Source organism: Camelus ferus, chromosome 2 (genome assembly GCF_009834535.1).
Source record: "Camelus ferus isolate YT-003-E chromosome 2, BCGSAC_Cfer_1.0, whole genome shotgun sequence".
NCBI classification, from domain to species: domain Eukaryota; kingdom Metazoa; phylum Chordata; class Mammalia; order Artiodactyla; family Camelidae; genus Camelus; species Camelus ferus.
The window spans coordinates 51,121,761-51,144,097 of record NC_045697.1 but is presented as its reverse complement, the minus strand read 5'-3'; the positions used below and the strand labels follow the sequence as shown (position 1 = coordinate 51,144,097).

General features: G+C 35.8%; 1 long non-coding RNA gene across 13 annotated transcripts in view; it reads left to right on the top strand.

Annotated features, from left to right (window-relative positions):
* LOC106730118 overlaps nt 1–22,337 on the top strand; it is a 93,173-nt gene that overhangs the window by 63,611 nt on the left and 7,225 nt on the right. For 11 of the 13 annotated variants that reach the window (XR_004312112.1, XR_004312102.1, XR_004312110.1 and 8 more), the window contains one exon: nt 1,209–1,290. The exons of the other annotated variants lie outside the window; for them this stretch is intronic. This is a non-coding gene — a long non-coding RNA (uncharacterized LOC106730118). The remainder of the gene's footprint in view (nt 1–1,208; nt 1,291–22,337) is intronic. 13 annotated transcript variants of the gene reach the window in all.

Here is a 22,337-nt window from a genome sequence, read left to right as displayed (position 1 = left end):
TCAACAGGCTCTTGGTAGAGCTGTAAATTTTGTGGTAGAGCATGTAGTCGACAAACATGTGTGGGTGGCTTCTCTGGGAAAAGACACATTGTGAATATCCTAGATTACTTTTCCATGTGACATTGAACTTACTGATTAAACTGTTGCCAAAGGGACTGTTACGCCCAAATGGTTTGGGCTGCTCTGCTTGAGACCTGTCCAGGACACCATGTTTTTATCACAAGGTAGACCAAGGAGGTCAGTATGATGATCAAAATGATGGTCACTGTTCAGCACTTCATTTCACTTCTGATTTGGAGCCAACCTAAAGAAATGATTAGGATTCAGCTTTCCAAATCTACCAGATATATATGTATTTTACTGCTCTGGAATACTGTTTAATCTCCTCTTCAGTATTTCTGCATTTAACTCTCCTATTCCATAAGATTCTACAGCGTACTATCTACACGGGGAGAAAATGCTAAACTTCAACAGTCTGCACCTAATTAAGATAAAGCTCTGTGAGGACTGTATTTGGCTACACTCAGATGCAATGTATTCACCAAATAGGGTTGTTCTGTCCTGACTTCAAACCCATGAGCTGGGTGTATAAGCTTAGTGCATGTACTTCTTCATTTATGTAAAATGTGATTATAAATTAGCAAGACACAATGTTGTCGATCATATTAAGAACTCTATCATTAGCTCATTGTGTTAATTTCTGCTCTGTGAGGGTTCCTTCACATTGGCCCAGCGGATGCCTTGTGAGGGAAACTTCTTTCTGAGGGTTCCAAATGGGAAGCAGTAGAAACTGTCTTTGCCTTCTTCCTCAACATACCTAGTTTCCATCTTCTTATTTCTTACTTCCCTTGTTAGAAATAATAGATATCACAGTGACATTAGCCATGAATTTCCCTTTTGCTTTTCCTATTCTTCCTCTGGAAAGACTCTTCATTTCATTCCTAGGTAGAATTGAATGTCCCTTATTCACATGAAGAGTTCTCTCTATCTAAATCTTAAAAAACAAACAAACAAACAAACAAACAAACGCAATGTAAATCTAGACCAGTCAAGTTCTGGTTTTGATATGTGGATGAACAAGATTAGAGAGTAAATCTTTCTCTCTAAACAAAAATATCTCAAGATTACTGTGTCACTTGAAATTCCTATAATGATAGGTGAATATTAACACTGCTTTTTTTTTTTTTTTTGCATTCCTGCTATAACAGTTTTAATTCTCCACAAGGCACTGAATAGTGAGAAGATCATATACAAGAAAGGGAAAGAGAAAATATTTCAAGAAGTATTGTGGTTAGTAAATGTCTATATTTTCATGTGTATGTTTGTTTATCTGCCTCTACCGTCTTGCCTTCAGTCAACTGGCTTTTTTTCTTAACATTTGCTTTAGAAGTAATTGTATTCTCTCACTCCACGGTTCTTCTCTCTCTGTCTCTAGGAGACCCTTGTGGATCACTATTGGTATCCAGATCTTTATGGATATACTTCTTTTACCTTCACTTAGCTTATGCCATCACTAAGTTCACTGTTTCCTCTTATCCAACCCTGTTCTCCATTTGGCATATCTGAATTCCCAATCTTTTAATCCTGTTTCTTACCTCTTGTATATACTTCCTTCCCCTAATTGAGACCTGGCTCTCCACTTCATTGATAAGCATTTACTGAACACCAGTTATGCACAACCTTCTATTTTGTCACATTGTATATCACCAATCTGTTGAATTTTCACTGCCCAAAAAGAGCCTGCATTTTTTATCCCAAGTTGGTGGAGTCATTCAGATTCTGAGAGGCTCTCATTTCTAGGGTGAAGAGATGCTGCTTCCCTTTGTGTACCAAGCACAAGAGTCCAGCACATTATTAGTTTGGATTTAGTTTTTTAGGCAATGGAATGTCATTCCAAATTTTTGAGCAGAAAGAGAGTAGTGATTGCACACAATATTCTAGGAAGATATTTGTGGGAGTAATGTGCAGGATTGTTTATAATTTGAAGTATGTATATCCATTAATCCATTACTGCGGTAACACTGAGAAAGAGAGTAAATATAGAGACCAAAATAAGCAAGAATTAAATGATTTCTGACTGTTCAATAGAAGGTAAAGAAGTCCTTGGTTAGAAGATAGAAAGAAGAGTTGTCAGCAAATAAGAAAGAGAACAGTTGGTTCAAGAAGAAGATGGAGAACTAGAATAATGTAATTTCATGAACGTCAACATAAAAGAAGTGAGCCAAATGCCATTGATGAGGTCCTTTTATATGCATGAAATATGTAAAAAATATTTTCCTACTGGGGTTGAATACTTGACTTGAGATGCAGTCTCAGAGCTGTCGTGGGGGTGGAAAGCATTTGAAGGATACTGAAGAGGAAATGAGTAGTTGTCACATAGGTGTCATTATCAGGTAATTGTGCAGGTGGGAACTATGTCTATGACACTTTGCTTTAGGTAGGATCTCACTACAAGGTGTGCTGAAAATTCCTGTTAAGAATTGAGCTCTTTTTTTAAATTGAAGGATCATCAGTTTAAAATGTTGTGTCAGTTTCTGGTGTACAGCATAATCGTTCAGTCATACATATACATACATACCTTCATTTTCAAATTCTGTTTCATTATAGGTTACTATAAGAGATTGAATATAGTTCCATGTGCTTATAGTATAAACTTGTTGTTTATCTATTTTATGTATAGTAGTCAGTATCTGCAAATCTCAAACTCCCAATTTAATCCCTTCCCACCCCCTTCTCCCTGGAAATCTGTTTGTTTTCTCTGTATGTGAGTCTGTTTCTATTTTGTTAATCAGTTCATGTGTCTTTTTTTTTTAATTCCACATATAAATGATATCATATGGCATTTTTATTTATCTTTCTGGCTTACTTCACTTAGAATGACATTCTCCAGGTCCATCCATGTTGCTGCAAATGGCGTTATTTTATTTTTTATGGCTGAGTAGTATTCCATTGTGTAAATATACCACAGCTTCTTTATCTAGTCATCTGTCGATGGACATTTATGTTGTTTCCATGTCTTGGCTATTGTAAACAGTGCTGCTATGAATATTGGGGTGCATGTATCTTTTCAAATTAAAGTTCCCTCTAGATATAAGCCCAGGAGTGGGATTGCTGGATCATATGGTAGGTCTATTTTTAGTCTTTTGAGGAATCTCCATATTGTTTTCCATTCCCACCAACAGGGTAGGAGGGTTGCCTTTCCTCCACACCCTCTCCAGCATTTACTGTTTGTGGACTTTTTAATGATGGCCATTCTGACTGGTGTGAGTGATACCTCATTGTAGTTTTGATTTGCATTTCTCTGATAATTAGTGATATTGAGCATTTTTTCATGTGCCTATTGGCCATTTGTATGTCTTCATGCTTGTTTAGGTCTTCTGCCCATTTTTGGATTCAGTTTGTTGTTTGTTTTATTATTAAGTTGTATGAGCTATTTATATATATTAGAAATTAAGCTCTTGTCAGTCTCATCTTTTGCAAATATTTTCTCCCATTTCATAGGTTGTCTTTTTGTTTTGCTTATGGTTTCCTTTGCTGTGCAAAAGCTTGTAAGTTTAATTGGGTCCCCCTTGTTTATTTTTGCTTTTATTTCTATTGCCTGGGTAGACTGCCCTAGGAGAACATTGCTAAGATTTATGTCAGAAAGTATTTTGCCTATGTTTTCTTCTAAGAGGTTTATAGTGTCTTGTCGTATGTTTAAGTCTTTAAGCTATTTTGAGTTTATTTTTGTGTATGATGTGAGGGAGTATTCTAACTTCATTTATTTACATGTAGCTGTCCAATTTTTCCCACACCATTTGCTGAAGAGACTGTCTTTACTCCATTGTAAGTTCTTGCATCCTTTGTCAAAGATTAATTGACCAAAAGTTTGTGGGTTTATTTCTGGGCTCTCTGTTCTGTTCCATTGATCCATATGTCAAGAAATGAGCTCTACATATTGATTCATGTGCCTTACAGGGGTGGGAGGCCTCAAGACTTCCCATTTTGTATCATTCTGTTATGCGTAGAGAGGCCTGCCTCTGCTACTACCCAGGCACCCTGGACCCCTAAGACTTTTTGCCAGAGTAGGAGTGAGGCTTGCAGAGCTCCAGGTTTCCTTACACTCCCCTGGTCTGCTTGACTATCCTGTTTTTTCTTTTGTTATTTGTTCGTTTGTTTTATTTTTGGGAGAGGAATTATAAAATTGTAAATGTTCCTAGATTTTAAAACAATTTTCTCTTTAGTTACTATAATAAAAGAGGATCTTCCTGCATTTCTCTTTGCTCTGATGGAATACCAGCCAGCTTAAAACAGGGATTAGAAAATCAACTGTCTACCAAGACTAGACAGGTATGACACAAAAGCATGAATTAGGCTATGTATAAGACTATTGAGAGTGGTGTTCCTGTAGTAAACTGGATAGGGTGTTCTCCACCCAATGGAGTTAAAATTGAAATACTTTTAAAATGCTCTTTACTGCAGGTAAGCAGCATGAAAAATGTATGCATTTGAACAACATGTTTTGAGGGTGCTTCTGTTAGATTGAGATGTAGAGGGAAGGACCTTCTGCTGAGTTTCTGCTCCTGTCACATCACAGGCCAGTCACACAACTTGCTCTATATCAAATGGCTGTGTAGGTGGAACTTCAAATTTCATATCATATCTTTGCTCATCGTGATTGAGTTAAAGTTTAGGAAATGAAAAGGCAGTAAGAGTAGTTCACTGTATTGTCACTATGATTGGCCAAGTGTCATCAGAGGGCTTGGACTGGGTGATTTTTTTGCATTGTTAATACTTGAATTTATTCTAACCCCTACCCACTTATAGCCTAGTCTGAAACAGTAGAAAAACTTAGGCGAAAAGCAAAAGCAGACATGTTTAAAACCTCAATAAGAGAATACTGTTAGAGTTTAACACACCTGCTTATTTTCTCTTTGGCATTTATATTCCAAGATGAAATAATTATAGGCCAATAATATTGTTAATATTCTGAACATTTTTGTCAATGTTTGTGGGTAATTAACTTCATTTATTTAATAAAATAATTTAAACTTTCTTTGCTATAGAATTAAATGTAGCTTTAGTTTATCAAGGGATTATATTTTTCCTATAAAATGTTCCTATGATATTTTCATGAAATTCAACAGAAAAATAGAATTACACTGCCAGAAATTTGCTTAGAAACACCTGCGTTTGAATAAAGGATATTGTGAAGCAGGAAGAATGAGATTTTATGATCTCTGAATAAGATACTTTAAAGTTAAGTTCTAATAGCTATAACTCCAGATCATATAGGATCATTCTCTTGAAGAGTAAAATAGAGAGGCAAAGATGTTTTTTTCATATAAAGTGTAAGTGAGAGAAAAGTTAGGAAATTTGAATATTTTTTCAGCCTGGGGACTATTCGAGTTTGTTTGCACTATTCCACTCAATTCCTTACCACGGCAATTTTCCATTTGCAGGGGACAGCACTCATTAAACAGCATGTGTGTATGTCCAAGGGTTTGTTTAACTTAAAGAGATACAGTATCTTCAAATTTTCCAAACAAAAATGGCCAGTTCAAAGTTCTATGACCAGTGGCATGTAAACTGAAGCAATCAGTGCAAGTCTGGTGATGCTTTGTTAAAATTTCAAAGGTTACCATGCTGTGGTTTTAGAATTTGTTTAGAGAGAAGCAGTGATAACCTTGACTCTCTCTCAATGGAAGTACAAGTTTATTAATCTGAGGCCCATCATCTACATTTTAATCATTAATGTTTACCTCGAGATGCAGGTAATCATATTCTACCATACGTTATTTGGTTCCACAGATGGGTGACTATATTTTATGTTTGCTTTTTCCATGCCCCACAATTTTAAATTGTTCCTTTTAGAGTTTAATTTTAATTCAGTTTTACTCAACTCAGTATCAGGTGGCCTAACACAGTCATTGGTGACCTTCAGTGGTCTCTGTGCAAACAACAGGCTTGCAACTTGATTACTAAACTCAAGTTTAGACTTTTTCCTGTTTAGTTTCTTAGTTGTGGTAACAGAAATATCTATAAACCAGATATCTTGCTTTTTTTAATTGAAGAGATCTTTTGTGAATTGGCTAACAAAGACTGTGAGCCAGATCTGCTGAAGGCCTTCAAAAGTCAGGAGGGAAATTCAAATGAAATTCAGACTGTAATAAGAAGGATGGCAAAAAAATCTGAATTCCTCATGGGACCTCCACTTTTAAAATATAATAGCAAGTATCATTATAATATTGAGTGGAACTTCAGGGTTATATTATTTTTTTTCAAGGTTAGGTTACTTTAACCATAGTTAAATCAAGTTTGCAACATCAGGAGTTTTGAGTCACATTTCCTTCCAGAACTCTGACAACACACTTGTGGTCCACCCTGCCCCCTGACCTTAGTTAATGTGTAGGGAATCTGAAGAGTTCTGTGAGTCTGAAATAATCAGTGTTAAGCATATGGATAAAGTCTGTGGGCTCTGTGAATCTCAGGCATGCAGTAGAATAGATGGCAAAGAGAACTGATGCTAAAGCCCAGCTGCCTGGGTTTGCATCCTGACCCAACTACTTACTAGCTAGCCGTGCACCCTGGAACAAGCTAAACTACTTAACCTAATGCTTCATGCTCCTCGTCCATTAAATGACCCATTATAATAGTACGTGCCTCAATTGTGAGGATTGAATGCGGGCATAGGTGTAAAGTGATTAGAACATGGCCTGGTCCATCATAAGTGCTATTTAAGTGTTTCTTTGGAGGAATAAACACCCATTTCCCCTGCCTGATGCTGTACAGCCCTACTCTTAGGGACTTGCTAGTTTTTAGACATGGAGAGAAAAATCTGCACTTTATAGTGGTTTCAGAGAAATCAAAATTGTGGAAAGTACTTTATGCGTCATCCAACCCCATCCCTTCATTTTATAGATGAGGAAAAATTGAGACTCAAAGAAGTTTAATTACTTGTCCAACATCACTTTAAATAAACTCCTATTAGGCAGGTAAACCCATTATAGCTTTGTTACTGATGGATATCCTAATCTATCTGGGATTATGAAATATCCAGATTGCTTGAGCCCCCTTGAATTACAAAGACCCACCAAGCTGAACTGAGATCTAAGAGCTTCAATTTACCCAGTGCTACAAAGGGAATAAGAAAACCTAAGTAAAGCTTGAGTTTCCTGATTTGCATTTATTGTCTTTCTCTGATTCAAGATGTAATATCAAGAAAAACCTATTTAAAAAGAGTATTCTGACTGTATTAGATAAAACACTAGAAAAAATTTTATTGCAATGCTTGCTTCAGCATGAAAACTCCTAAGTACATAAATTAACTAAATTTAGTTTAATTCAATTATCCATAAAAAATCTTGTATGCCATACTGGGGAAAGCACACATAAAGAGATAAGCAGTAACAGATGTGTGTATTAAGGGAGAGCTATTCCTTATAAGGAGCATTTCTATAAAAGTATTTTTTCCCTAAGATTTTGATGTATGTTAGTTCTTTGTTGGAGCTAATTGAGTCTCTTCTTGACCCTCAGATGAGTTTACTTTTTTAAAAATTTAAGTATAGTCAGTTACAATGAATCAATTTCTTGTGTACAGCATATTGTCCCAGTCATAAATATATATACATATATTTATTTTCATATTTTTTCATTAAAGGTTATTACAAGATATTCAGTATAGTTTCCTGTGCTATACAAAAGAAATTTTTTTAATCTATTTTTATATGTAGCGGTTAACCTTTGCAAATCTCAAACTCCCAAATTTATTCCTTCCCACCCTCTTCCACTGGTAACTATAAAATTGTTTACCATGTTTACGAGTCTGTTTCTATTTTGTAGATGAGTTCATTAGTGTTCTCTTTTTTTGTTTGTTTCTTTCTTTTTCTTTTTCTTTTTCTTTTTTTTGTTTAGATTCCACATATGAGTGATATCACAAGGTATTTTTCTTTCTCTTTCTGACTTACTTCACTTAGAATGATGATCTCCAGGTCCATCCATATTGGGGCAGATGGCATTATTTTATTACTTTTTATGGCTGAGTAGAATTCCATTGTATAAATATACTACATCTTCTTTATCCAGTCATCTGTTGTTGGACATTTAGGTTGCTTCCATGGCTTGGCTATTGTAAATAGTGCTGCTATGAACATTGGGGCTCATGTATCTTTTCAAATTAAAGTTCCCTCCAGAAATATGCCTAGGAGTGGAATTGCTGGATCATAGGGTAAGTCTATTTTTAGACTTCTGAGGGATTTCCATACTATTTTCCATAATGGCTGCACTTTATGTCACTCTCCTAAAGTTCAATACATATTGGCGATGATAGATCTTTAGAAATTGCAGATTTAACACAAACACAATTTTAATTATTTTCAAGCAACTCTGAAAGTCCTTTGCATGTACAAGTTGTGCTAAGACAGACATTTTAATTAAGAATATTGGGATGTGGAGTGAGTCACTCATTCTCTCATTCACTGAATAAATCAAATAGTTGTTCTGCACTTACTATATGCCAGCCAGTCACCTAGGAAGTCTAGCCAGTGCCCAAAATATTTCAGTATTGTTTTCTGGGTTTCTATTTTTCATGGTTTTTCCAGTCACTCATTACTGTGATACTGGCAAATTCAGAGTTAAGAAGACAATTTTAAGAATCTACTTACTATATATTCTCTCATACATTTTGATCTTTAAAATGATATTTAACATGGAAAGGTCCTTGTGACTAGGTCTGATGAATTAGGTGTAATTTACTTTTCTACTGTGCCTGATTCTCTAATTATTTGGCTGATACCACATATCTCTTGGTTTGTTTTCCCAGCACTCAGAATACCATCTTTTGTGTTAATTTGAATGAAATCAAGTTAAATTCTGTTTAAACATGTCCTGAATTCATTATCTCTATAATTTCTCTGTTGGTATAGCTAACTTGCTATGGCATATACTCCTAAACATAAACTTTGTTACAATTTATTCTGAAAATTCCTTAATTTTTAGAGTTTTAAGACCAGAACATCAGATACTACAATGATCTATGAATTTGATGTATATTCAGAATTGACAGAGTGTGTGAGAAGGTATGTATGATCTCTTAGGTATTAAAATTGGCTGATCAAGTCTGATAGCAATTGATAAATTCAAATAGATTTGTTATTTGAAGCAGTGAAGCTTTCTATATTGCTAGATATTGCCTTGACAAAAGATGTCTATTAATTTGCAAGGAACAAGTTCATTTAGATTTGTATTCTGCACTCTGAATTGCACAAATAATCCTGTTAAATGGAAACAAAACGCTAACTTCAAAAATAGCCTTTGAAGCACTATATACAATAGCCAAGACATGGAAACAACCAAAATGTCCATCTACAGATGACTGGATAAAGAAGTTGTAGTATATTTATACAATAGAATACTACTCATTGGTAAAAAATAATAAAATAATTCCATTTGCAGCAACATGGATGGACCTAGAGATTGCCATTCTAAGCGAAGTAAGCCAGAAAGAGAAAAACACCATATGATATCATTCATATGTGGAATCTAAAAAAGAAAAGAAAAAAAGGACACTAATGAACTCATCTATAAAACAGAAATAGACTCGCAGACATAGTAAACATAAAAGAGAAATAGACTTGCAGACGTAGTAAACAATCTTATGGTTACCGGGGATAAGAAGGTGGGAAGGGATAAATTTGGGAGTTTGAGATTTGCAAATGTTAGCCACTATATATATAAAAATAGATTAAAAAAACAAGTTTCTTCTGTATAGCACAGGGAACTATATTCAATATCTTGTAGTAACCTTTAATGAAAAAGAATATGAAAACAAATATATCTATGTATGTACATGACTGGGACATTGTGCTGTACACCAGAAATTGACACATGGTATCTGACTGTACTTCAGTTTTTAAAAATGGCCTTTAAAATACCATAGTGTCCTAATCTAAGGTGAATATTTGTCTTATCATTGTAACTTTTCTAAAATGAGGGAGCATCTTGAAACTAACATGTGTTTGTTTTTTTTGATGAAGTCCAATTGACAATTTTTTTTATGTATCTTTAAAAAAACATTTGTTTTTCGTGGGGAGGTAATTAAGTTTTTTTTTTTTAATTTTGTTTTTCAAATGGAGATGCTAGGGATTGAACCCATGACCTCATGCATGGTAAATATACACTCTACCACTGAGCTATATAGCCTCCCACCCCAAATGTGTTTTTTAATGGTGTCTTTCTTCCTTCTTTCCTCTACTCCAAAAAAAGTTATTATATTAAATTATTATTAGATTATTAAACTGCATCTATAACTGATGACATATTAAATTGGAAGAATAATGTAAATCAAATGGGATATGAGAGGGTCAGTTTTTATTTCATTTCAATTTCATGTAAGATATATAATTAAAAAGACAAATTGAACAGCTATTCCAGTGGATTTTTGATTTTGCTGGCATTTCCAATTTCCCATGATTTTTGCTAACTACAGAATTCTAGTACTGTATCATGTCACTATACTCTCTACACAGACTGGATTTTATGAACATGTATTAGAAACTGCATGTTGAAAATATTTACTTTTGACTTTACTCAACAATGATGTGTTGAGAACAAGGCATTTTACTTAACACCTTAGCATAATTCTTGGCACTCTGCAGGCATTCAGTAAATATTCATGGAATGATTGACTAAAATAATGAATGCTCAATATATTTAAAAACTAAAGGTTTCTCTAAAAATTCTTACTAGGATATATGATTAAATTCTATGAATATACTTAACAATGAAGTAAAAACAGAAGGACATGTAGCAAATCCAGCTTGTCAGATTGAATCAGAAATCTGACTCCCATTGTTTAAAGAAATAACTAGTAGAAGCTATTGAAAAATCACATGTGTAGTTATTGAATATGAGCAATTATATTTAACACTGTGACTATATATTGAAAAATATGTATTTTGAGATTTGATGATGTCACCAAAATGAAGGAACTTTTGAAAATGGGTTTTATATCTGATTTCTCCTGAAAATCTTTTAATGTGATTTATAAATAATAGAAAAAATAGACCTGAATGATTAACTATTTGATTTTTAGATTATTTGTACTATCTTGGGTTCTTAAATGTATCATACATTTGTGAAACCGCTAGCCTTTGCTAAAAATCTAGATCAATTTTCAAAGAAAAATAGTTTTAATTTACTTAAATACATTTGTGTGTTTTGTAAATAAAGCAGCTGTGTAAGAATGTTAACTTTCCTTAATTTTTTCTAAGTCAAATTTATTTCAATTTTGAACATGCTCAAGTGGAGCAGTTTTCATCTCCCTCAGTTTGGGATTGCTGAAGACACTCCCCCCAGTCATTTCCTCTCTGGGTCTTGTTCCCTCCCAAACCCTTCCTGGAATAGAACAAAGGGTCCTTCTTTCTCTCAAGATACTAATTTTTTTCTATATCTTTCCTGCACTCTTGGAGAAAAAGAAAGCTTCTCAGACAAGTCTTTCTCTCTGATCTCTAGGGACAATATTCTTATATATTCTCCTCTCCCCAGCCTGATAGATTATTTCTTTTCTCTTCTCATGTCCTTTGCTTTTCCCCAAGTACTTCTCCCAAACATTTGGTCTACTTCAGGAATACTTTCAGTTCCTCTAAGAGCTTAAGTTTTAGAAGCCAACGTCGAAAAAGACTTTTGGTCTTTTCATCCTTTTACATCCCTCCTCCAAAGCGTTTAGCACAGAAAAGCCTAACTTCTTATGGCAAAAATCAACATTTTCTGAAGAAAGGAAGAGAATTTCCTAGATAAAATGTTATCCCATCACATAGGTACTAATATTTTATTTTATGGGAACAGGTCACCTTCAGTTTGTGAGTATTTGGTAAATATCCAGTGATGGTAGTGTCAACCCCCCAAATTTGGGGAATTTTCATATAAAATAAGGGGGATCCTGAAGCATTCTTTAGTGTCAGATTAAGATAGAAGGTAAGGATCTTTAGAGAAATGATCGCTCCTACAATGTATTGGAGAATGATAAAGTAGAACTGCTTAACAGTGAGACTTAATTCATTTAAAAAGTTTTAAAATAGTGCTGAACACCAGAGGAAACATGAATAATACATAGTAACTATTATCTCTTGCATTTAACACTGAGACCGAAGTAATTCACTCCAAGTTCACAGACTGTTAGGGGCCGAGTTCAGAACTGACTCTAGCTCCTATTTTAACATTCATCTTATATCAGAATTCTGCTAAGTGCCTGGCACTATTCTAGGCACTTAACATGTATGTATAAATTGAAATAAAATAACAAAATTTTCTAGTATTTTAAAAAAATTTTCGACAATGAGTGTGTATATGTCCATGAATAACTGAAAAATTGTGCTGAACACTGGAATTTGATACATTGTAAAATGATTATAAATCAATAAAAAATGTTAAAAAAAAATTTCTCCCCTTAGGGATTCCATTATTAGTCTTGGTTGCTTTTAACTGTGCCATTTTAAGATTCTGAAACAGGGAAAATGTAAAGGTTCTTCACAAAGAATGTGTAGGTTAGCCTTGCAAATGTTTCCTGGAGTCGCCTGTTCACATAACAGTAACAAAGAATAAGATAGATGTGAGTGGCTGTGTGTATTCTCTCTTTCGTTTTCTCTCTCTCCACCAAGAGCATATCCTGTTTGCTAAACATATTGGACCCTTCATTCCCATTTTTTTGCTTGGTTTTTTTTTTTTTTTTGACACCATAATTGCCACATACACATGTACCTGTGTGCTTACAACATGCAATAGCAATAAAAATAGATACAGTAATAATAGCCAACATTTACCAAGTACTTGTTATGCACCTGGTGCTCTCTAGGCACTTCACATGTATTAAATCACTGAATCATTTAAAACAAATTCATATCCCCCATTTATAGTTGAGGAAATTTAGGCATAAGTTAAGCAACAGGTCAAATGGCAAAAACTAGTAAATGGCAGCCTGTGAGCTTGGTCACTTCTCTCTGAACGTAGAAGTGGCATGTAAGAGCTGTGTGGTCTTCTTGTACGTCATGAGGTTTTGACAGCAGATCAGAGGAGAGAGGACTTCTACAAACTAAGTTTAATGTCCCTGGAATCATTTTGCTAATTTGTGTGTAGTATGGCACCCACTGTGATATTTTAAAGACTTACCACATTGGAAGAGGTAAATTGATGTCAGGTATTGTAGAAAACTGATCTTATAATCCCTTGTGTTACTTCACCTTGTTGTCCCTTACAAATGCCTCTTCACTGATGTGTTAAGGGGGCTCAGCAGAACATGTGAGACATAACAAATATTTTAAACTATTTCCCCAAATTAGATCATGTCATATTCAAGTTAGTGATTCTTAGCATTGAAGCTTTTCAGAGCTGTTAGCTGTCACCCACATTATAGAATGATGGGACTCATTTGTTGACTCTCTATCTGGTAATATCTTCCTGATTGATAATGCAAATTCCAGACTCAGCATTTCTTCTTCCCACAGCTAGGCTACTCCCTGGAGGTCACTTTTGTGTGTGGACTTTCTGTAATTCATTTGCCCAGAGTATACTTTTCAATGGACAGAGTTCACTCTTTGTTGATCAGAGTTGTAAAGTATTTGCTGTCTGCCTGAGTTTTGCAAATTATCTGTGGTAAAGGATTAAAGTGTAAACATCAGGCCATTGGCCTTTAACGCGATGAATGGCCTGATGTTATAGTTTAAAAATCTTGAAATGAATTCATTCTTTAATATATTTAAGGGTTTCTGCAGGATGCTTTGTTGTATGCAAAAGGAATTAACTATAGTCGGGGTGATTCTAAGGTTTAAGGAGTTTGATATTTATATATATTAAAATTTAAAAGTACTATGAATGAAGTGCTTTTTGCTTGTATTTCTATTCAGCACTTATGGCCGAATGTCTTTTATTATAGATATTTTTTTGGGCTGTCTCTGCTTTTTACTTTGTAAAATCCTTGGGAGAAATTACTGTACATATGGATATTTTTGTGCATATCATAAAGACTCAAAATTGCTTTAATACAGTGTATATTCTCAAGACAGATTTTGAACTATTTGTTCAAATTAAACACAATTACAAATCTCCTTCATTATTTTCACAAGATTATTTAAGTTTTAGTGTCGAGATAGATAGGTATGGTTGCCAAGATAGGCATTGTATCATTAAATCAGTGAGTATATGTGATTAACCAATAATTGTTTGTGAGGATAACCAAGTAATATTACACAGAAATGTCCATTTGCAACTCAGTGGGACTGCAAATAAGTAAAAGTAGAAATTTATTATCTTTCCTATCAAGGTAAGCCTGGTTTTGATTATGTCACATGTATGTATAATCTATCAACAATTACTGAGTGAATTCTCACTGTATGTTTCACTATATATTTATCTCTATTAGGTACTATTGGTGATATTTCTATCAGGATGTCTAACAGATATTTCAAACTTAACAAAGTCAAACAAAACTATCAATTACTTTCCTTAAACCTGTATACCTTCTTCCACCTTCTTCTCCATCTGTCCCCCAAGCCTTCCCCAGCTTCATGAATGGCTCCAGCATTCTTTCATTTTTTTAGGTCAACACTTACAAGTCATTGTTGAGTCTTTTTTTTCCTTCACGCCTCACATCCAATTTATTGGTAAGAGCCGATAGCTCTACTCCCAAAATGTATTCAGAATCTGACCACTGATTGTCTTTTCCTTTGCTATAACCCTAATCTAAACTACCATCATCTCTTGCTGGGCTGCTTCCAAGCCTGTTGGTTTCCCTACCTCCACTCTTGTCCACCATGATCTACTACATCCAGAGAGCGATCTTTCTAAAATTTGTATTAGATCTTGTTATGCTGCTGCTTAAGAATTTACCTATATGCTTTGCACAACCACCAGGATAAAGTTCAAGGTCTTTACTGATGTCTAGGAGTCAGCTTCTGTCTCCTTCTGAACCTCATCTCCTTCTACTCTCCCCTTGTTCACTGCACTATAGCCATCCTGGCCTCCTTTTTGTCCCTTCCTAGAGCTTCTTCACTTACTGTGAATGCCCCTCGCCTCTACCTGCAGTCTTACCATGACTGTCTCTTTGTCATCATACAGATCTCAACTGAAATGCCACCTCCTCAGACAGGTCTTCTCTGACACTCTCATAAAGTCATACCCCTTTACTAGTCACACTCTCAGTACCTGATTTTATTATCTTCAACTTATCAGCACATAAAGTTAGCTCTTTATTTATTTATTTGTTTATTTGCTGTCTTTTCTACTGGAATGCAAGCTCCTTGAGGGCAAGGAGCATATATATGTTTTGCTCAATGCTGAATCTACAGCACCTGGAATAGAGGCTGGCACATGGTAGGTCATCAGAAATTTTTGTTGATGAGCTGGCTTACTGGCCTTTTTATTCTTTTTGTAAAGCAAAGGACATGGAACCAGGTATCTGTGACTTTTCTAGTCCTAAGATTTTGCTTTAGTCTCTTAAAGCTCTGTTGGTCTGAATAATGAGGATAGCAAAATGTTCAGGATGTACCCATACGCTAAAACCTACAGTAAGTCACACCTCTGACCACCCTGCCCCACAGAGCTCTCTCCGGCCTTTTCTATGTGGACAACTTCAGAGTCTCTAAAGGGCAGTGTATAGTCAGCCATATGCTGTTTTGCCTTCTTAAAGTGCTCTTGCATGTATGTCTATAGGTATAGTTTCATTTGAACACTCTCAAGGTAAGAGCCTGTGCTGGTCCCAGCCTGCTTTTCCTCTGGTAATAGTGATACTACTAGCTAAAATCCAGTAAGTGCCAATATGTGCCAGGCACTGTTTATGTCTGACATGCTTGAACTGCTTTAATCCTCACAGTGATCTCATGAATTAACATTATCCCCAACATTAAGGAGATATAATCAAGGCACAGAGAATTGAAATAGCTTGCCCAATTCCACACAACCAGTAGTGAGGCTGGCGTTTAAACTTGGGAAGTCTGTTCCTAAGTCTGTGCTTTTAACTCCTGATAATGCCTCATATAGTACCTAGCATAGACACTAGAAATATGTGGGAAATATAATAGACATTAGATATTCATGTGACTACACTGAATGAATGAATGACAGAGAGAGAAAAACATGACGTAGCAGTTCTAGCAGTGGCTGTATTATCTCATCCAGAAAAATGCCCAAATAATTACTACTGAAAGGATGCACATTACCACCAATGCCTTGTTTTTCCTGGTTGCTACCTTCACGTGGCTTGCATTTGTATTTTTAATTCCAGTCCACTCTGTCTCTGCCTAATCCAGCAGTTTTGTATCTGAGTACCCATCTGTCTTCAAACAAATTCCATAGATGTCTTATCTAACCTCTTGAGCTTGAAAGGCAATCGTTAGTACAACTAAACTGAAAACAACCTCAAACCTAATCTTCCTAGGATGAGCAGGACTTTGTGTGGCTTAGAAGGACTTTGCTTTTAGAGTTATGAAAGAGTATTCTTGCTACAGGGCTTCTAGAAGTGGCAAAGCAGTAGTTGAAGAGAATGTAAGTTAAACTATTTTAAGATAAAGCTTTGTATGCCTGTTTTTAAACCAGTAAAATAAAATAATATGAGACAGTAGATTCCAGGTTTAATTTATTGCCATATTATCTAAAATCTGAAATATTCATGGACCCTTTGCTGTCTGATTCCCAGCGTGGTTGCCCGTGTCTGTTTTCCTCTTCAGCTTGCTCTGCCACCTCCAGCAACTCTCTTGGCTGCTGCAGCCACTGGGGTTGTTACAGGAAAGGTAAAAGGCAAGGCCTCTGTGACACTTAGAGACCTTATTTTAGGAGAGCAAAGAATAAAGCATAAAACAAGAAGGGTAGATCCTCCTGCCAGCTTCTACAGCTCAAACCCAAGGAAAAATATTTCCACTGCCAATGCCAATGGATGTAGATTTGCGAATGTAATGGAAGTTTTTAGAGACTATCAGTAGAGAACAACTGCTTTAATTTTTTGAAAGGTATCATAGATTAGATCTACACATAGATTCAATCTATACCCTCCTGACCCCAGACCGTGTGACTTCAGAATCCTCGCTCTGTTTCTCACTAACTGTTGACCTTGGGTAAGTTACTTAACTTCAGTAACTTTACCTTAACCTCAGAGTCCTCAGTTGTAAAATAGAGATAATAACAGTGCTGGTGGCCTTATGAGGTTCTGAGGAGTGAATGAGCTATTGCTGAGCGCTGCTGAGAACAGGAATTGGCACGTTGTAGGCTCTGTGTAAGTGTCTGTTAAATAAGCTGCTGCCATTTTTCTCCTGACACACTCAGCAATGCCTCAGTACAGTTGATACAGTTCTAACCTAACATAAAGGCACTTGAGATTTTAGTTAGTGTTTGCAGTCTCATCGTGAATAAACACAAAATTTCTATTATTATTTGCAATATTAACAATAATTTGCTTTCACTGAGATCAAAGAGTTGATGGAAAATAGGCTAGGAACTGCTTCTCTGTTTACTCATCCATTCCCTCAACAAATATTTGTGAATGAATACTTATAAATACTACATGCCAGGATATATGTGTAATATTAAATTACTTAAATCTTAAATTTGCTAGAGATGCATGTTTAATAATCTTTCTTAGTTCTCTGCACAATGCAATCACTTTGCATATTTTTACTCAGTAAGTTTAATTAAAGGGTTTAACAACTCTCTATTAGGTGTCTAGTACTGGCCTGAGATTTTGTGGAGAATACAATAAGTAGGACAAATCTTTACTCTTATAAAAAATTACAATTAAATCATAAAATTCAAGAGTTATGACTAAGAAATGAAACAAAGTCGTAAAAATGTTACAAGAGAGCGAGAAGACTGTAAGACTGAGGGAGAAAATGCTAAGTATGCTCTGAAGAGTAAGAGGATTTATATAAATAGAAAGCAAGAAGAAGTCATCTTGGTGGGAGACCACCTAGTACATCAAGACTTTGGTCTGGAAATGAACTTGATATGCTGGGAAAGATGAAGATGACCTTGCAGCACCTCGCACAGTCTTCCCTCTCATGGTGTTGTGTACTTGGTAGGCTTGCAAAAAAATATTACACTGAATATTACTGACTTAATAGAGAACTTATATGTGAAAGAGAAAGAAAAGATTATGCTACAGAGATCATTCCTTCATTTATTTGTTCATTTATTTACTCATCCATTCAACAAATATTAAACACATGTTATATGCCAATCATCTGCTATCCAGTGGGGATATTGCAGTGATGGAGAAAGATAAAGCCTCTGCTTTCGTGGCTGTTGTAAACTAGTGGAATCAGATTCCTGAACATTTTGAATACCAGGATAAAGAGCCTGGAATTTATTTAAAATGTAATGGGGAAATATTAAAAGACTTTAAGGAGAGGAAAGTTATAGAATTAATCAGAGTATGTAAGGACTCGAGGTATGTATTAACTAAGAATTTATTGTAATAACTTAGGCATGATTTGGTGAGACCCTGAACCAGAGTTGTGTCAGTGTTTGGGGGGATAAGGATAAATGTGAGATTTTAAAAGATGGATCCAAACTATTTAAGGACAGACTGGATATTTGAGGTTAAGGAGAAGGAGGTATTAAAATTACTGTAAGTTTGTAAAAACTTGTCACATAGAGAATTAGGTAATAATAAGCCAAATGGGTAAATTTGGGAAAAAATGAGATGAGGGTGGTGGGAAGATGACAAATTGACTTTGAACATATTGACATCCTGAACTTATGTCAAGTGGATTTTAAGGGGAGGAATAAATCTTCAGGTGTCTTGACAGTGACCATAGTAAAAATTACACTTCAGTTAATGACTTAATACAGACATATATAGCAAACATTTCACAAAATGATGTTTATCCTACTATATGTAATACATTCTGATCAATTCTGTTTATTTTATTTTACTAAAAAATGCTGGTCATGACACAAAATTTATTTTTTGTGACCCTGTTTGAAAAACTGTTCAAAAGGTAATTGAAAATCAAGATCTTATTGTGGTTGGTGGGTTGTAGAGATTCTTGGCAATAAGGAGTAAGCTAATACAGATTTTGGATTTTGCCATAAGGCATTAGAAAATAAGTTCAAGTTCACAGGTATAGAAATTCTTAGATGATCATGGCTACAAACAGAGACTGCAGCACATGAATAAGCTAGACATACCCTGGAGTGTGGATAACAAAGAATATTAGAAACAGCCTGCAATCTAATCATTTTTCCCCATAAAACGTGTTTTAGTTTAAAAAGAAGGGTATCTGTATTAATGTCTGACTACACCAGAGTTTTCCTGTTGAGTAAAGGAGTGTTACTCATACCCTCCCCTCCTCATCCTTGCAGACACATCCCACATTTGCTATTTCCCAGGAATATGCTCACAATTTTAAGGTATAGTCAAAATGAACCAGAGAAACCTCTGAAGGGACTGATTTAGGTTGTTGTAGCTGTCAGTTTAATTTGGCTGATGAAGAAGTAATAGCACTTGTGTGGTAAGGGATCTTAAGTTTCTCTGTACACGGCCTTACTTCACAGGGTGGTTGAGTCATTGGAAAGATTTTCATATTTGAACTTGTCCAGTACCCCCTTTGTTTGCTCACTTAAACTGCATACAAAAGAATATAAATGGGAATTAGTATTGGCTTGGGACTTGGATCTGGGTGGGGAGTGCAAAGAAGTGTCAGCCATATGGCAACAGGCTAAGAATTGAGCAACAGTCTGGGCAATGAGTGTGGCTGCTGGGCCAATGGGATATCACATTGGGCTATTTACACAGATCTCCATATGCCTAATGGCAAGAATGTGTTAGCTTCTTTAGTGGGTCAAGATTGAAGTAAGTCAGCCTCTGCTGACATGTTTGCCTCCATTTTATCCCTCTAACTAAACTAATTCCCAGATTTGCTACCAATAAGATACAAAAAATGTGGGAGGACATGCAGTATCAATATCAAGTTGCTCATGGCCTCTTACCACGTGAGTGCAGTTGACTCTTGCTCAGTCAGATTAAACTGACAGTCAATGAAAGTTTGGAATGGCTTCCATATCCAAGGCACGCACTGGATCTGGTGTTAGATATAGTGAGCACAACACACAGGGTGCGCTTTCAAGGACCTTGTTATACTGGGGATGTAGGACATAAATTGCAGCATTTCAATTGTAAAGAAACAGTGATTGAACAACCGTAATGATCCAAAAAAGAAAAAGAGAAAAATAAGTTTCTGAACAACCAAATAGACATTCCAAAGTTCGAGTACCAAAGTTCAGGCCGTGAGGGCTATTTACAAGGATCAGTTAACCTCTGTCCTGGTGGGGCAGGACCTGCATGGTGAGAGTTGAAGAACTATGGAACCACTGCCTCAGGGTCTGTTCGTCACTTGGTTACCTGTCTGAGATTCCACTAGGAATTCACTGACAGAGCAGCAGACCTTCTAAAATGCCTCTATTTCTAAAAAGATTAGGTGTGGTTTTGTACATGGAATAGACTATTGAGGAAATTTGGGGCATGGGACTGAGATTTAAAAAAAAAGACTTAGATTTTGTGGAGTTAGTTTAATAAAGTTGTTTATCTTTAACACCCACTTGAATTTGCCCACAAATTCAGAAATGACAGTTTTGGCATGAGGTACCCACTAGGGAGGAGGCACATAGAGTAGAGGTGGGTGCCAGTAGGGGTCTTGGGGCACCTAAGAGAAAAGTAATACTGGAGTGCATCCAGGACATGCATTTGAGGTGTTCAGAGGGCAGTGGAATGGGAGAGAGGATTTATCACGGACCACAGTGAGGGCCTGGAGAGGGAGATGAGTACCACAAACAGACTTTTCTTACTTTTCAGTTTAGCCCGAGCTAATAAGTCTCTCTGCTCTAGTGCATGCCCTCATGTTTTTTGACTGCTGCAACTTTTTCCATTTGCCTCAAATATTCAACTCCAAGACCTTCATTCTCAGCAATCCTTCCCTTACGGAGAAAATAAAAGCCACAGTCAGTGGAACCCTTGTCATTGGCTTCTAAATGCTCATCAGTAAAAATTTTCAGTGACTCTCAACCCTCTTTAGTTGCCTCCCTTGGCATCAAAATTTCTTGAGAAGTTATCTATACTGGGCTTATTTATTCCACGACTCCAATTTACTTTTCCAGCCACTCCAGTCTGGTTTTTGGTCTCATCATTCTATTGAAACAGTTCTATTAAGGACATTAGTAACAATTTTTTTTTCCCAGTTCTTGTCTACTATGCCTGTCAGTAGTATTTGTAACTCTTTACCTATTTCACCGTAAACATTCTCTTCCCTTGGATTCCCTGGTATAATAACACTGCCTCTTCTCTGGCCACCTGTTCTTTGATCTTTGATCTTTCTCAAGACTCCATAACAGGCTTCTCCTTGTCCCATGCTATTCTCTTCCCTGGCTATCTCAATCTTGCACTGTTTGATGACTCGCAAATAATATTCCAAGCTTAGGCCTTGCCTCTGACCTCTAAACTCTGTAACTATCTACCTGAATGTCTCTCTTTTTTTCAATGTCCTTTTATCACTTTATTTTTTAATTTATTGAAGTATAGTTGATTTATAATATTATATAAGTTTCAGGTGTACAACATAGCGATTCACATTTTTTAAAGATTATATTCCATTGATCATTATTATAAAATATTGGCTATATTCCCTGTGATGTACAATACCTTGTAGCTTGTTTTACACATAGTGGTTTGTACCTCATAATCCTCTACCCCATCTTGCCCCTCCTCCCTTCCCTCCCCATGCTGACAATCACTAGTTTATTCTCTACATCTGTGAGTCTATTTCTTTTTTGTTTTTTAGATTCCACATAAAAGTGATAACATATAGTATTTCTCTTTCTCTGTCTGACTTATTTCATTAAGCATAAAACCCTCCAGGTATATCCATGTTTGTTGCAAATAGCAAAATTTATTGCCTTTTTATGGCTCAGTAGTATTCTATTATATATATGTGTCTTTATCCATTGTTTGTTGAGGGACACTTAGGTTGCTTCCATATCTTGGCAATTGTAAACAATGCTTCTGTGCACATTGGGGTGCATGTATATTTTTGAAATAGTGCTTTCATTTTTTAGGGGGGGATATGTACCTAGGTGTGCAATTGCTGGATCATAAATCTTATATGTACTCATGTAAGAGGCCTCTCTGGGTCTAGAAGAGGTCCAGAGCTATTCTATTTTCAGTTTTTTGAGGAACCTTCATACTGTTTTCCACAGAGGCTGCACCAACAGTACAGCCAACAGTATACAAGTATTCCCTTTTCTCCGCATCCCTGCCAACATTTGTTTTTTGCAGTTTTTTTTATGATAGCCATTCTGACAGGTATGAGGTGATATCTCACTGT